The following is a 17332-nucleotide window of genomic DNA, read 5'->3' on the forward strand; positions in this document are numbered from 1 at the left end:
ACATTTTAGGATAGAACCAGCTGGACTGCCCTAAATCCTAGCTGATGATAGCTCATGGCACCCAGGTGACATGGCAGTGAACAGAATGAGGAGCACACACAGATTGTTTCACTGAATCAGCTGTAGGGTCAATAGTTTCCTATCAGAGGCTCCTTAAAATATCTGGGGACAGAGGAAGAGGAGTGGCTGCTGCAGTTATTTGTACAATTGCTTTTTTTCACAACTGGGAACCTCCTAGCCAAAGGCTACATACCACTCATTTAGAAAAAGCACATGAGACTGATCTTCCTGTTTCCTTTCTCTTCATTGTGCTTTCTGCTGGGGTTGTGTAATATAAGGCAGCTTCAAGGCTTCAGTGCAGAAAGAAACATAATTTTCTGGTCACTGCTGATTACTGTTTGGCATAATACACTCCAAAGAGTTATCCTGATTGTTTGCTCATCTTTAACCTTCAGTGTACCTGAAATTCTTTTGTAATAGCTTTCACTTCAGATGCAGTGTACCAATTAACATTCCAGCTTGTTTAATTAAGAACAGTTATTTTCATATATTTTTAATGACTATGCCAATACATTGCACTTTATAGTTAGTACTAAAAAGTTAATTATACAATGCACAGCATCTATTTTGATATCTCTTGTAGAATCAAATTACTGCTTACTGACCTTTTTCTCATTTCATTGTATTTTCAGTGCCTTCTTAGAGCATTCAACAGTGAGCATAGGAAATTTCTGAGAGCCAGATCACTTGTTCTCTTGGTCTCTTTTGCTCTAAGTTCTTACTTTCAGAAAACAAAATTCAATGACATAAAAAATATTCTGAAACAAAAATCAAAAAAGACTGGGTTTATAAGCCCATTTTCCCACATTACTTCAGATGTTATCTGTTATGTTCATACCACAAATAATCAGGGGGAAAACACTTGGAGGGTCACATAGGTCAATAAACATCTGGCTTATGAAGTGTTGCCCTGCTGCCTGTATTATGTTGATAAAATTACTTTAGTCAGAAGAAAGAAATATGAAGTATAAAATATAAGTGGTAAATTTTCCCATCTTAACATATGGAAGATTTGCATGTGTAATTTACATTGGCGTAAATCTCAGCTTATCACAATGAAATTCTATCCAAAATTCTGTTAGAAAAAGATGGTATGTGTGTGTGTTTGGTAGTGTACCTCCATCTCAGTGTGAGTATAGGGTCCTCTGTGCACTGAGATGAGACCATTCAAGAGTGCTTTATACTTCCTCAAATAAAACATATGAAGGCACTGGGTTTTTCTGGCTACAGAAACAACTTTAAGCTGCTCTAAGTGCAGATCAGCAGTGGAACCCCACAGCTGTATGTATTCTCATAGTTATGCCCTTCCCCAAATTCTTCGTATTTATCTCTTGTGCTTTTTGCAAATATTTGAAATACCTGTAGAGATCCATCTTCACCTGCACCCACTAGCAGATCCATGAAAAGAATATTTAATGAGAAAGTACTGTGTTGTCTGTGTTATCAGGTATGGCCTGTTTAGCTTCCTTTAATTCATGTGGCAGATAGCTACCTTTGTGGTAAGTCAGTTTTCCTATTTTTACAGTTGTTCTTTGCATGGCTTTGAAGTTTTCTTGTAATGTAGCTAAATATTTTGCTTGAATAAAGACTGGACTTCTTATTGGATTTTTGGAAACTTTCTGTATTAAAAAGCAAAATTGCTTTGGGCAATTTTTTTTTTTTTCTTTTTTTTCAACAAAAATTCCTGTAGACTTGAAATAGAGGCCTCAGGGGTTAGTTGTCCAAAGAAAATGAAGGTATGATTACAAGAATAGATTTCTGACACTTTCCTTGGTTAGGGGTATTCATCATTTATTTGAATGGAGTGCTGCCTAGAATGGATCCAAGAAAATAGGTATTAGTTTATGAAATCCAGTTACTGTGAGCAAAAGTTTCCAATATGTTTAGGTGATGATCTTTTGTCCGTAGGAGAGAAAACAAATATTAATGGACATGATAGAAACAAAATGGATGGTCCTGCATTAACTGAAGTGATTTTGTTGCAGTCACAAAATTAATCCCAAGTCATCTGCAATAGACATCTAATTCTAGTGGTTTGCTCAAAGAATATTTCTTTTTACATCACATGGGTTGGATCATTTTTCAAGCAATTTTAATGGTTAACTTGAAATTAATATTTCTAGAGACTTCATGCTCACACTGTAGGTAATGCAATGTCCCTGGCAAGGCATTATGGTCTCTGATCATCCCATGTATCCTCCCAGACAGAGAAAGAAACCCACTGATCTTTTACTGAGGGTCTTGAGCAATTAGACAGTAGATATGTACCATGAAAGGCATAACATCCTCAAGAAGTCATCATGTGGTGTTTGTTAGGTAGCTTAGTCTCCAATGTAGCCAGTTGCTGTCTGATCTGCCCACTTCTTATTCTACATTCCAAATAAGTCACCTCATTTGTACTTATCTGGCCACTTTCTCAGTTTTCACATCGAATCGCTCATAAAACTGCCCTAAACACCTCTTTCACACCCTTCAACTATCCCAAACAGGTGTGGTGATAGATCAGAACTTCATCACTGTTGGCCATGGTGGATTTGCTCTGCACTTCCTAGAGCTGGAGTTTTTTTTACCATCCCCTGGAACGGCACAGGTGTGTGCTACATGCCAGCAGCCACAGTGACTCTCTCTGTGGAGAAGAAAGGCAAAACCAGCCTTCTGCTCTCAACTACTTTGAACTGTCAGAAGTGCAGGGAGTCAGGTGAGTACCTGTCTCTGCTCCACGTGAAGGGATGGCATGCAATGTTAGCAAGCTTGGTGCTTTTAAATTGCTCCTCAGGACGCATGCATGTCTATGTGTATTGGTTGAATTTGTTGAATTAATACCTCTAAATGGTTTTCAGTGCCATTATCTGCACTCTACAAGTGATGATCTGGGTGATGACTTCCATGGGGTATGCATGGCAAACTTATGTTTTCCTCTTCAGTAATGTTCACTGTGACAAATACTTGGCCTTATGTTTTTTCTTTTACTTCATGTGTACTAAAAGCTGTGATCGGACTTGAAAAGAAGGAAGCTTTGAGGCTCCTGTAGAGAGGCAACCTCTTCTGTTCCCAGTGATAGTCATTGCAGCCATGTTTGCATGTCCTTGCAGATTTAGCAAACCCTGTGAGTCCCACAGGTGATTCTGCACACTGTGCCAAATGTTCACAGCATATATATCAACAATCCCAACATTGCTGGCACACTGATGAACCAGCATTTTGGAATCAGCTGGAGCTAATTTGGTCTCAGTTCTGACTCCTGTGTTATTGAAGAGCCGTGCCTGCCTCAGTGCTCTCAAAAAAGTGTTTTCTGAAGAATGAATGGCACAGGCAGAATTACTATAGGACATCCCAAGTCACTCTGTCATCCTGACTGATGTTATTACATATGATCCACTTTAATTTTTTACCATCGCTCTGAAGATCAGAAGGCCTTGGGTTTATTTCTAAGCTTAGATCTTGCACAATATGTGAATTCTATGCTATATAAATTTAAAATTAAAACATTAAAATATATTGGTATTCCAAATTAGACTCTTACAACTACCTTTAGGCACTTAAATAAATGGACAGGTTTTTAGATCGTTAAGCCCTTGAAGCTCCCATCAATTTCAGTAGAAGACACTTAGCAAGCACCAGGCAGCAACTTCAAGATACAAAATAAAAAGAAAAGAAACTTTTAACCAGTATTGTATCAACCTGAGGCATATGCAGAAAGAAGATTCAGGAAAGGTACTCTTTAACATGTATTCTGCTAATTAAGGGGCTCACTCTTCATCTGTCCACTAGCTGGCAGGCATAGCAACGCGATCAGCTGTCCTGTGAATGCGTCCCCGGCTGCTACTGAATCTCTGCTAAGGCGTCCTAGCAACTGTGTGCCAGCCCTTCACCGTGCAAATGCATAAGCATTAATAGATCAATCAAACCTGCAGGGGAGTTTTCCAGTAGCTGGTGCATAAAGCGTTGCACTGGAAGAGAGCAAAACACCGAGCAAATCGGGGTAACCAGGGTTAAGTGTGAAGCTATTTGGAGGACTGTGATTTATAAAAAAACAAAACAAAACTGGAAATTACATTTGTGGATAGTAACATAGAGATTTTTCCCTTCCGTTCAAGATTCCATTCCTGAGGCTTATGCAACTGTACAACAGCCTGCAGCAGGTGCTCAGAGTATTCTCGCTGCTGTAATGGATTAAGTGGGTCACTTCAAATTTAGGGACAATAGGACCTTACAGATCAGGCTCACAGTATATTTAGTATTCCCATTTTGATGGTGGACAGTCCAAAATGTCAGCAGGGATTGAATTAACTGTAATGTAGAAGTATACCCTTTTTTAATTTTCTCCAGATATTGTGTTTTCAGAAAAATGCTGTTGTACATCAGCAATTTCAGTTGGCCCAAAAGACAAGGCGTATTTTTTTAGGTTTCCATTTTGCTTTCTGCCTTTGCATCCCCCATATAACAACCCTGTAATATTTATTTTGGAGCAAACTTGTTCATTCAGCAAACCAAGAAATGAGATACTCAGCTCCCATTTCCCATAAATCTTTAATTCCATGTATATACAGATTCACAATTTCATTTTCTCTCTTGTGTGCATTACCTGGTATATTAACATGCTTTCCTAGTCTGCTCCTACTCTTTCACTTTTCTGTAGCTGCTGGAGAGACTTTTGTTGGAGCCTTTTTTGTACTGAAGCAAAACCCTGTCAACAGAGTGCAAAAGCATGTTTAATGGCCTCTAGCTGGCTGCAGATGCCCACATTTCTGAATAGTACTCAACATCAGAAAACTGAACGTACTATTAATTAAAGCTTTCTTTTCAAATGATGCCAAAATAGAATATTTTCTAGAAAGACTGCACTTCTCCTCCGACATGAAGTAAGATGAAAGACATTTACTCTGTGATTTCATTTGCATTCTCTGAAGTGACTCTGTGAAATGTCCTTTGATAATAAAGAAAGTACTTGTTGCTGAAAACCTAAAACAAAGTATTACTTGTCAGTCCCTCTACAGCATATCCGAAAATGTGGTTCTCACATGCAAAAAATTAGTGTTGGTGTAAAATAGGACACACAAGGTCACACTTACTGGTTAGAAGATATGAAAAGGGAATTTTTTCCAGCCCCGTTATATCATCCACACCAAATATCTATTTTAAGGTTACTGTACAATAATATATTAAGATTTATATTTGGCATTGGAAGGAAGTGTAGACAGTACTGAATAGAGCTAAAGTAAGTAGCTGAATTATTTTTTTCAGAGTTAAAAAAATACTTTTTTTGAGTTTTACAATATAGTACTGAGTTTTACATACTTTATTTTTTACCCCTGCATCCCTGTAATGTTTCATGAAGATTCTGTTTACATTTTCATTTCCTTTTATACATACGTGTATGTATTTCAGTGGGAAAAGAGTGTTTAAATGAAGTGTAAATGATTGGTGAAATGCACAGGAATTACTTGTCAGAGTGAGCAGGTATATGCTTAGGGTTACACAGGTGACATCTAAGTGGCATGGAAGGCATGCTTGTCCCAGTTTGCCACAGTGGGAACAAGCTAATAAGTGCTTTTACCCCACTTGCAGGCCACATACTGTGCTTTCATTTCCACCGGCCCAAGCCTGAAAGGAGAATAGGAAATGTGGTCTCAACCTACACAGAGTTAGGTTGTGATTGCAGCATAAGCTTGGACCTGCCAGCTGGGGAGAGTACACAATATATATGCAGTAGGACTCCAAAAGCAGTTCAGGGCAAGAAGAAACATACTGTTGTGCTCCACTCGGAAAACCCCTTCCAACTCCTGAGCAGTTCAGAAAAAGGGTAAACACCTCTATGCAAAACCCCAAAGATATGCTGGCTGGCGTTCTGGCAAAGCTTTCTCCAGCCTAAATCTCTGTAAGCCTGCTCTTGCCTGCCTGCATGAGGAGAATACGTAATGAGTCAGTGGGATTGGCGTCCCCTCTCGTACTGTGTTGTGAAGAGTGCTAAGGAACATATGGATAGTTGGTACCTCTCTCTGTCCTCATTAAGTTACTGTATCAGCACTTCCAGGGTATTAGGGAATACTTTTCTACGTAGGATTCTGTCATACGTCTTATTTTAAATTATTAAGTCCTGTTGTTCTTGCTCAAGGACTTTTATAAGCTGTGGGAGAATGCTGCTGCTAAACTTCAAAATCCTTAAAACCCCCAAGTTTATCTGGGAGCAGTCAAATTAATGAAGCTTGATTTGTGAAGGGTTGTGTAACTGCATCTTCAGGGATCCAGCAGGCTCTAGGCTTTTTCCATGGTAGGGTTATTCGTAATGGAGCTCTCCCATTTCTACTGGGAGACTTAAAAAGTTCGTATCCATTATCCTTTGCCTTACTGGAAAAATATTTCCACAGGGACAATGGTGAAACCCTGGAACAGATTGCCCAGAGAAGCTGTGGAGTATCAGTCCATAGAGATACTGAGCTCCTGACTGGACAAGATCCTAAGCAAACCTAACTGCTCATTTTTGAGAAAGGAGTTTCACCAGTGATCTCCAGGGGTCTTTTCCAACCTAAATTACTATGTTTTTGCATAAACAATGGAGTCTCGTTGATACATTCCTGTCTGTATTTGCACCACTAGTGTGTGTCTCCTCTATACAATCGAATTGGGTTGAAATTGGCAAAAAGAAATCAAAGGTTGTAAGAAGATGATACATATCATAATCACATAACCCTTATTTTCTGTCAAAGCTAGACTGCACATGAAAACACAAGAAAACCAGCTTTGAATAACAGGTTTGATAATTGCTGAGATGAATTGTTGTAACTTACAGATACATTTTTTAAACATATTTCTTAACACCAGGCTTTCAATGAAATTTAGATTCTATACAGATTTTTATTTACTAGATTAATGTAGAATCTATATTAATATATTAGCCTATATTAATTCTTAGACTGACAAAAAATCAAATTCTCAAATTCTGAACTCTGCAACACTGAAGTAAATTGCTGAATTAATTAAACAAGAGTATAATTTATTCCATGGATTCAAAGAAGTTATTCTGAATGTTCCAATATTTGTCTATTTCTAGACAGAGTTATAATAAAATTGTATCTTAAGAAATAAATTATGTCTACGCAGTGCAGAGGTGTGCCTAAGAGGCCAGAAGAGAAACCATAGCAGTCTTTTTCATGTATTCAAATAATTATTTGTAGACACTAAAACTATATTCTGTTACTTTCTAGTTTTTATCATTTCATTTGCTAGATACAGGATACACAAGATTAAAGATGACTCGGGGGCACACAAAGGCTTATTAATTTGATGAACATCACTGATGTCATGAACCATAGGAGTGAAGACTGAGGAAACTTGGGACATAAAATGGTTCAGGCCTGCATAGGACAAAAAGAACTTAGATGGAACAGTGAAAGCGTTATTTGTTTATAAATCTAAAAGCCCTAAGAAATTGGATGAGAGATTAGGTCTTCAGAATCAATGAGGTTGGTGATAATGCAGAAAGTAAGAAGACACATCTTTTATCTAAATCCAGAAATTAATTCAGTTGTAAGAACGATTCTTCCTTTGGAAAGATCTCAGTTCTTTCTAGAACAGAAACAGCAGAACAAACCAGTCTCTGCTAGCATGGTGAATGCTCCTTTGGTGTCTTCTGGTGAATATTTGACATGGTATCCATCCTAAATAAAGCAGAAACCAGCCAAAAATCATATTTTTGAAAGAAAAGCATTACACCCTTCTCTTTGCAATATTTTCCATTCTTGCAAAGGAAACATTAGAAATAAAGTGTTTCTAAATCAACCCCATAAGGTTTCTTTCCATGCCACTCTGAAGACCCTACGTTTGTAGTTCTTTTGAAGGTGTCAGTGTCTGGCCCAGATATCCAAAACAGTAGTATAATGTATAGTTATGACAAAATAAACACATCTTCTGGACCAGAAGCATCGACCTAGGTGGTCTGTGCTTACTGCAGCTTGCTATGAATAAAAGTAGATTTGCTTTCTTTTGTAGAAACCCAGCCTAGAGGAAAGTTGGTACACTTGGTCCTTGTGATTGTTTTACCTGGAGCTGTTAACAGCACCCAATAAGGTACTTGTCTCCCTGCCAACACTTGCAAGGTGAATGGTAAGGATGCAAAGAAACTGTCATTTGGCTAGTTAAGCACCCATTAATGTTGCTTTTGCTCCACTTCTGGCACAGTTTCTGAACTGATGGCCAGGGTCCAAATTCTTCTCAGACTTCTAGCCCATATGAAGTATACTGCAAATAGAAATATTTATGTAGTGTCTTCCAGCGTTGCTCAAGGTAACTCAGATAACCATAAGAAGGAGACGTGTTGATCATTTTTGCAGTGTTTCTGCTCTTGTGCTAGATGACAGCCCTTCCCATATTTTGGCAATCTGCATGATTTCCATACTCAGATGCCAGCCTCATATACAAAATATATAATAATCTCCTTCCACTAGACCAAACAATATTTGTCCGACTTTCATGGTAGTAAGTAGGTGCTGGGCTTTATATCTGGCTCTGCCTCTGTGTTTGGGAAAATCTGATCGCTGCTATACAGCAGGATGTATTAAGCTCATAAATACATCTAAATTTCTGGAGTGCCTTCTGATTACCACAAACTAGGGAGGAAGGATGGGAAAGAAAAACAGTCACAGTTGATTAAGTCAGTTGGGAAAACCAGTGATTTTTTTAATAAGAGAGTTTAATTGACATGAGACTGTGGCTGAAGGACATTCCCTTTAAGAAGGTTCCCTGCTACACCAAAGTTACTAGGAAATTTGCTCCTTGGTCACTATATAACACACCACCACAGTGCCCTTCACCTCCAGGTGCAGCTGGTGAGAGGGCTGCTGGCTACCTGCATGACAGGTGAAGTCCCAGAGTGGACCTGTGGGAAGCCAAAAGCTAGTGAGTGAGTCTTATACCCAAAGCATAAGGCTTCATTTTCCAAAGGCCAAACAGTAGTGTTGTGTAGAAATTCCCTTAAATAATTGCAGAGGTTCCACCCACACAGTTGAGACATGCAACTCTGTCTTAAGTCTCCAGTCAGAGAAGGGGTTTAATAGCTCTATTGAAACCCCTGCTGTAGCTAAGCTGCCTGCCTGCAGCTGCTTTGGGTAGTTAGAAAATAATGTGGATGACTGCTTTGTACTGTACAGAGTACACAACCCTAAGTCTTTATCTTTTGCAAAGAGTAGATACTAACATTCCCATTCCTTTGCAGCAAGTTTAAAGTCTGTAGGAGCAAATAATAAAAATTAGTACTTCGGAGTTTGTATAATGCCTGAAGTTTGTATTATGCCATGACTAAGTCATTCTATGATGACACAAACCATTGTGGCAATTCTGTTTTCTTCTTTACTTAAGAATTCACTCATAGATATTATGATTTGCCAAAATACATAATGGGCAATAAAGGAAATGTGTTGCCTGCCAGCTTTAGGATAAATTCGCTAGCAAATAAACATGCTATAGGAAAACATGTAATCTGCAAAGGAAATTTCTTCTCCACTTATCTCTCTCCGTGCTTGAAAACCTTATCCTTGATCTACTGCTCTTTCCTAGATCAAAAGAAAAAGAAATACAATCCACAAACCAAACAAAAAAACAGTGTCACAGAACAAAAACTCTATTTGTCAAAGAAGTTGAAAATAGAAGTCCAAAGTAGGTCAACATAACCAACTGACTCAACTTCTAAGGTCAGGGAAAGCTTCAGTCATACTTTTTGTTCCTTTGCTAGGGAAATTATTACACAGTAATGTCTTGGGGCTGTGTGTTTGCTGGTGCTGCCAAGACAAGTCATTTCTCTGTGTGCTGCAAGCAGCATTCCTTCTCTATCATATGACTACAAGATGGACATAATGCATCGCAGTTAACAGCACTGACTCACCCTGTAGTTTACGCCAACACTTAATGTCATTCATGCTTAATAAAACTGTGGGGTTCTGCTTTTCCACCCACTTTTTGTTATTTATCTTGAAACATGCCACAGCACAAAAAAAGTTACGTCAGCTTGATATAAAATGCTTATTGTATATACTCCATTCAAAATTTGATGCATTGACAGTGTAATTGAGAAAAAGTTCCTTGGAACAGCCACATGTAGGAGGCCAGCATATAGCTGAATGGCTGTGGCATGCTTTACAGAGAAGTAAGTACTGATGATACTTATTACTGATGTGCTGTCTATTAGGTACAAAGTTTATTTAGAAATCACAGATTGATACAAGCCAAAGCCCCCCACAAAAATCCTCCAGCTCAGACTGACTCACTTCTGATCTCATGAGCTTAGACCCACCTTTAAATTTTAGACACTAGCTGCCACTAGCTGCTCCCTTTGGATGACTGTTGTGAAAAGAATCTATTATATGTTGCAGGTACAGACTATTAAGAAAAAAAAAATCAAACATGTTTTCTCTGTCATCTTGTAGGCCCAAACACAACAGCAGCAGTGTGGTATCTAATGAGAAACTCAAAGCTGATGCATCTCAGTCCCAGCTCCAGGATGTGCTGGAAGAAGGCGAATGCCAAAATGTTACCTTTTAATGCCACATTATGCCTTGCCCGACACACACTCCCAGAAGGATTTGTTTCAGCTGCCATTTTGAGCTATGAGCAGCTGTAATTCCATCTCTCTCCCATTTAAGTGGAAGCAATGGGGAAATCAAATGGGCCTGAGGATGGTAGGGCTCACAGAATAGTGAGCTTGGGCTGGGGTGCGATGGCTTTAGTCATGCTGTGCTCTCAACACATAGGAACCCCAGTGGTAAACCTCTGAGAACTTCAGCAGAGTGTACAATTCTCATGAACTGTGCTACTCACGTAAGAATATAATATCTAATGAAATCAGAGGTATTGCTCTGCATATGGGCTTTCTTGCAAAAAAACCCCAGCAAAACAGTGGAGTCAAAAAAAAACGCATTTTGCTCCTCTGTTCAGTTCCTGAGGTGTCCTGTCCCAGCAGAGTTATTGGAAATACCTGAAATTTGGTGCTTTCTGCTTTCACCCAAATGGAATTAAATTATCATTCAGAAATATCTGTAGCAGTTCCAGGAATAAATTCTCTCTCCTATTGATTTAGCAATACCAAGGCAGTAGAAAATTCACAGTTATATATAGAGCGAATGAATTGTCCCAGTTTTTATTGTAGCAATGGAACAACTGAAACAGGCAGTGCCAGTAAAGTGTTATTCTACTGAAAACACTTTAATTGTACTTCAACTATATCTGTGTTCTAATTTTTTTTTTTTCCTAGCCAAAAGAGTCATGTTTTTCATGTTATCTCAATAAAATTAGTAAACTGGCTTCTCTGTGTAGGATCAGTTTGATTAGCAGCTATGGTACTCAAATGTATGACCCCCTACTCAGGGAGCCTTTCAGGGACAGTATTGAGTGTGAATACAGATGTGATGGTGAGTGGGTGAGTCACACATTTGTAGCTGGTTTTACCTCAATAATCTTTCTCTTTTTTCTTTTTTTATTTCTTTTTTTTTCAGTAAAAAAAATGAAAAACTTTTAACAACTAAGGATTTTTCATTGCTGGCTTTTAAGATACACAAAGGATTCTGCCAGTATATATGATTGTTACAGAATATTCCCACAAGAAACAGGACAATGTTGCTCTAAAGCCTTCTATGTTTAACATATTTGTTTTTTGGCTCTCCTGTGAAATCTATCAGAAGAAAAAAGAAGAGACAGCACATGTGTAATATATAGTTTGATCAGTCAAACACAGTGAAAAATGGTGTCTGCTCTCTGTGGATAGAAGCACATTTTCAGCTAAAACAAATCTGTCAGGCTTTTTGTGTGATGCAGAAAGGAGTGCTGTTCTGATTAGGACAGAATACTAGAAATCAGGAAGGATCCTCTTCATGGCCCTGACAGGCACTTCTGTGTCTGAATAGGTCACTGAACCTTTATGTGCTTCAGTTTTATTATTTGTAACACAATTCTTGTTTATTTTAGAAAGATATACTGAGACTAAATAAGCTAGGTTTCAGAAAAACGTATTTAGATCCCCAGTAAAAATACTGTAAATACAGGACACCTTGTTTTATTTAGAAAAATAAATTCAAATAAAAAGAAAGGAGGAAAGATTTTTAAAGGGAGCTTTTAAATGTTTGGAAGACCTTTCTACTTATTCCTGCATTAATTTTAACAGCAAAGTCTGGTAAAAAAGAAAACAAAAACAAAGTGTTGCAGTAGGAAGAAATGACACACACTGTTTCCTTCCCTCTTGCCCCTTACAGTTGGCATAGCTGACAGGTACCTTGGGGTTTCAGGACTGAAATTATCCAGAACTCCCAATACTGTGCCAGGATTATACTTGGCACTTGCCGCTCATCACTTTCCATGCAACAGGACCCTCTTCCAATGCCATTTGAAGACCCACAGTCAATATCAGCATGCGCACTCCATGTTTGGATTAGGTCCTGTCCTTGCTCTTTGCTAACAAGGACAGAGGGGAGAGCAGAAGGGAGAAGTCCTAGAGCTGTTTCGCAAGGACTTAGATGCCTTGGGCAATGAGTGCTGTTGTATGTCAGAGACACCGTCTCGGAGAGATCTGAGGCCCAGCGTTTTGATTCAGATGGCCTACAGTGTAGGTTGCTTGGCTTCCCCTGACTATATGCTGTCTGAGCTAAATCATTTAGTTCTTTGCCTTAGGCTTCATGTCCTGACTATCGCTATGAGTGTATTTAAGGGATCCCCATCCCCTTTCCAGCTATCACATAAGGCAGCAGACATACACACTGCTGTATGTATATACATAGATGCATATACACATCCAGATTTATTTTCAGGTTTTCCATTTCAAGGGTTTCTATTTATTCATACTTCTTCAACTTGATTGGTGCTCCATATGAGTCATCCTTGTTGCATTCAGCTCTTTATCCTCAGGGCCAAATGTGAGATGACACCAGGCATACTGGAAGAAAGAAAACTGTGTGCAAAGAAGTCGCCATACTGGAAAGAAGCACTTGAAATCAAATGATTGAATTATGTTTCCATGAGCTGATGCTCTAGATACATTTGCAGAAGAGGAAAAATTGAACCTCAAACTTGTTGAGACCAGGCTAGGATTACTCAGGTGAGTAACTACTTGCCTATGTGTGCAAAAGGGTCATGCCTTTCTGAAATGCTAGTAATTTTTTGTAGAATAATTTTTGGCTTATAGAAACATACTCAGACTATTATCTTAAAGCAGAAAAAAAAAGTGTCATCAGAAACATTTTTGTGTTAGCTTTCGATATTATTTGCTCTATTTATAATCAGGAGTCCATATTAGTATTTTTGGGAAAAGATATATTGTGGCTCCTGACTTAGCATCTGAACTGACTATGATATGAACGGTGAGAAATTCCCAAGTCATCTGACCCGGACTTTATAACTTTATGGGATCATCGATGGGACAGACAGCAAGATAAACCCACCAGCAGCTGAAGGTCTCCTCACCTAGCCAGTGACTGTCACTGCTGCCTGAGATGCCTCTTTTATTCTTCACTTACGTGTTAATCCCAATCTGTATTCTTAACTGACTATCCAGTCTATATTCTTAACTGTGAGGAGTCATCTTGACTCCTCACAACAGCCGGGGTCTCACACAGATGACCTAATAAAGAAAGGGGCAAAGAAATAGGCATATCTGAAAACCATGCCAAACTTTCTCCTGTCATGTCAGATCAACTGATGTTGTCACAAATTTAACATATATCTAGCTGATTCCCATTTACCACCCCAGGATTAACAGGATATAGAGTTGCAATATGAGCAAGTTCAGTGTATTTGCAGATGATCTAAGCCACTTGATGTTACTGATTATCTCCTACAAATTTATTTGTTGCGTAAATGATATTTACATTATTCAGATGCCGTTATATAGATGTACGCACAGTGTTGTTCCACTGCAAAGTGGGAAGGAGCAGTCCATAATTCCTGTGGGATCTACTCAGCAATTAATTGGTTATGGTAACATATTCTGCATAACAGAGGCCAGCATACCTCATCCAATAATTTACACACCAAGCACCTAATGTCTGTCTGAGTTGGCATGGGTTTTCAAGGAAGACCCAGTTCTGACTTCAATTCCCCCTGTACAAGTCATTTTAGCAATTAATTAGCCTCAGCAGTCATAATGTGTGCTATGTTTCAACTGAGCATTTGTTTGATGTCGGTTTGCATGCACTGGAACTCATGCCCTTTGGTTTGCTGTTTACTTTGGCTTTTTTCCCTGTGTCTCACTGCAGTGTAAGGTTCATACCTTGTCAAGGCATACCTGGGCCTAGCTCAGAAACACTACAGCGGTTTAGACATATGTTGGCTACTCAAATACATTTTCTGGGAAAGACATATTGCCCTAAATTGTACTACTTTCACTCAGATAGTGCTCAGGGGAGCGCAAGTGGCCATACTACATCTTTCTCCACAAGTCATGCAGTAGGACTAGGTTTGTGTTTTTTTCCTTTGGTCAAATATAAAAAAAAAAAGTGTGGAAATGATCACTTTTCATATATTCTTATATGTTGATAAATACCTTCTCACCTACTATGTGTGTGTTCTTTTTATATGTAAATAGAATAGTTGTGATAGCAGGGTACAACCCAAGGTTTATTTGAGGGCAAAGTTTAGGAAAGCATGCCTCTTTTCCTCTGAGTAAGGAGGAGCACTATAATAGTCAAAAATTACCAGAGATAAAGCATCTTATCTCATTTACCTAGACCCTAATTTGTCTGTACTTCTAGTCTAGAACACAAAGCACACTATGTTGCAGGCAAATTCCATAGCTTGGCTATCATATGTGTTTTCTACATTTTGTGTACCTCAAATGTATATTTCAAAGGAAAAACGCCATGTTAAAAATGCCCTTCTATATCTCTAGGTGAGTTGTGTGGAATTCATTAAGCTAAATTGTCCTCTAGATAATGTTGACAATGGGAAAGAGTATACCTGCACAATTTACAGAAGTTAGGTCTGTGATTAGAGAAATTAAAATGTGCAATTAGATATTAAGCCACACCATGCAATAGATGAAGAGTTTTGACAATAAGGTAGTGGTATACCTATCACTGGTTTTATTCACTGACAGATATGATGTAGGTGTGGAAATGAGTTATACACATGAGAAAACTATTTGTCAAATCTTTGTATCAGTTGTAGCATTGCAATTTTATGGTTAAGAGTCTTTGGGTGCCTTGCTTGTGTTTCTCTTCTGGTTTGCCAAGGTGAGCAGCTCCAGAAAGGAGCCTTCAGCCTGGGAGTGAGGGGAAACCCTGCATCCAGAAGCCTCAGTTCTGACCAGTGAGAGACACTGAGGGAGCCTCAGGCCCTCATCAGCCCTTGCCCAGGTGCAGGTAGCTTCGCTGAGGCGACCAGGCACTCACAGAGGGTGGGGTGTATATACACCTTGGGGTGTAGGACCAGTAATGGGTGGTGTCCCTCAGGGATCAGTGTTGGGAGCGGTCTTGTTCAACATGTTTGTCAGTGACATGGGCAGTGGGATTGAGTGAGCCCTCAGCAAGTTTGCCAATGACACCAAGCTGTGTGGTTCGGTTGATAATGCTGGAGGGAAGGAATGCCATCCAGAGAGACCTTGGCATGCTTGTGAGGTGGGCTGATGCCAACCTCATGAAGTTTAACCATGACAAGTGCAAGGTCCTACACCTGGGTCAGAGCAATCCCAGGCACAGCTACAGGTTGAGCAAAGAAGAGATTCAGAGCAGCCCTGCGGAGAAGGACCTGGGGGTGCTGGTCGATGAGAAAATGAACATGAGCTGGCTTCAGTGTGCGCTTGCAGCCCAGAAAGGCAACTGCATCCTGGGCTGCATCAAAAGGAGCATGACCAGCAGGTCGAAGGAGGTGATCCTGCCCCTTTACTCTGCTCTTGTGAGACCTCACCTGGAGTATTGTGTGCAGTTCTGGTGTCCTCAACATAAAAAGGACATGGAACTGTTGGAACAAGTCCAGAGAAGGGCCACGAGGATGATCAGGGGGCTGGAGCACCTCCCGTATGAAGACAGGCTGAGAAAGCTGGGGCTATTGAGCCTGGAGAAGAGAAGGCTGCGTGGAGACCTCATAGCAGCCTTCCAGTATCTGAAGGGGGCCTACAAGGATGCTGGGAAGGGATTCTTCATTAGGGACTGTAGTGATAGGACAAGGGGTAACGGATTAAAACTTAAACAGGGGAAGTTTAGATTGTATATAAGGAAGAAATTCTTTGCTGTTAGGGTGGTGAGGCACTGGATTGGGTTGCCCAGGGAGGTTGTGAATGCTCCATACCTGGTGGTGTTCAAGGTCAAGATGGACAGAGCCTTTGGTGAGACAGTTTAGTGTGAGGTGTCCCTGTCCATGGCAGGGGGGTTGGAACTAGATGATCCAAAGGTCCTTTCCAATCCAAACTAGTCTATGATTCTGTGATTCTGACTGACTGTGCACTATACTCTCTGAACAATATTAATGATCCATTTTCAAGTCAAGTGAAATTTTCCTCAGCTCACAGATTTTTTCCTTCTTGAGAAAAGAATTTAATGATGAAGAAAAAAGATAATCTTCTGAGGTTTTGTTTGTTTATCTTTCTTAGTATGGAAAAGCCAATTAAATAAAAAAACAACTGTGGGAACTTAAGGATGTTATACAAAAATAATTTAGTACTTTATTGCGTATTTAGAGTTGCATGTGACCGCTGATGAGTCACCCATGTTTTGGTATTGTGGCAAATTTGATTTACTCTTTCTGAAGCTATCCCTGATAAGAAGACATCTGCTTCTCTTCACCGCTCTGCCATTTTGTCTTGAATATATCCTTTCATAGCACGCATTTACAGTTTCATATCACTGTAATAGTCACTGGGAATTCAAAGGAATGTGCTTGCTTGCCCAAAAGGTAGGATTTTGTAAAGACCTATGAAATGGATCAGAATTAACCATTCATTTTATCCCTTTGACTTTAGTGGGCTGAGTTTGAAACAAAGGGTACACAGATTGATCTTTCTTAATTTCTTTCTATTTATGACTATATCAAACCCCAAAACTTTTTAAAGCATGTAGAAACAAACAGCAGAGGCCTTCAGATAACTTCGAATGTTATCTGCACATGTAGAGAGGAAAAAGTAAGCCTAATTGTGGTGGAAGAGCAACAACCCTCAAAAAGGTGTACATCAAAGAGGGTATCTCTTCCCTCATCAGGGACGTGACATCTCCTGAGAAAACGTCTAGGACATAAGCAGCCTTAAGAAAGACAGCTAGCTTAACATTAGCAGCAAAAGAAGTCAAAAAATTTACTGGAATTTACA

Source organism: Pezoporus wallicus, unplaced genomic scaffold (genome assembly GCF_028554395.1).
Source record: "Pezoporus wallicus isolate ANWC-B61680 ecotype Strahan unplaced genomic scaffold, APGP_CSIRO_Pwel_v1 contig_2, whole genome shotgun sequence".
NCBI lineage: Eukaryota > Metazoa > Chordata > Aves > Psittaciformes > Psittacidae > Pezoporus > Pezoporus wallicus.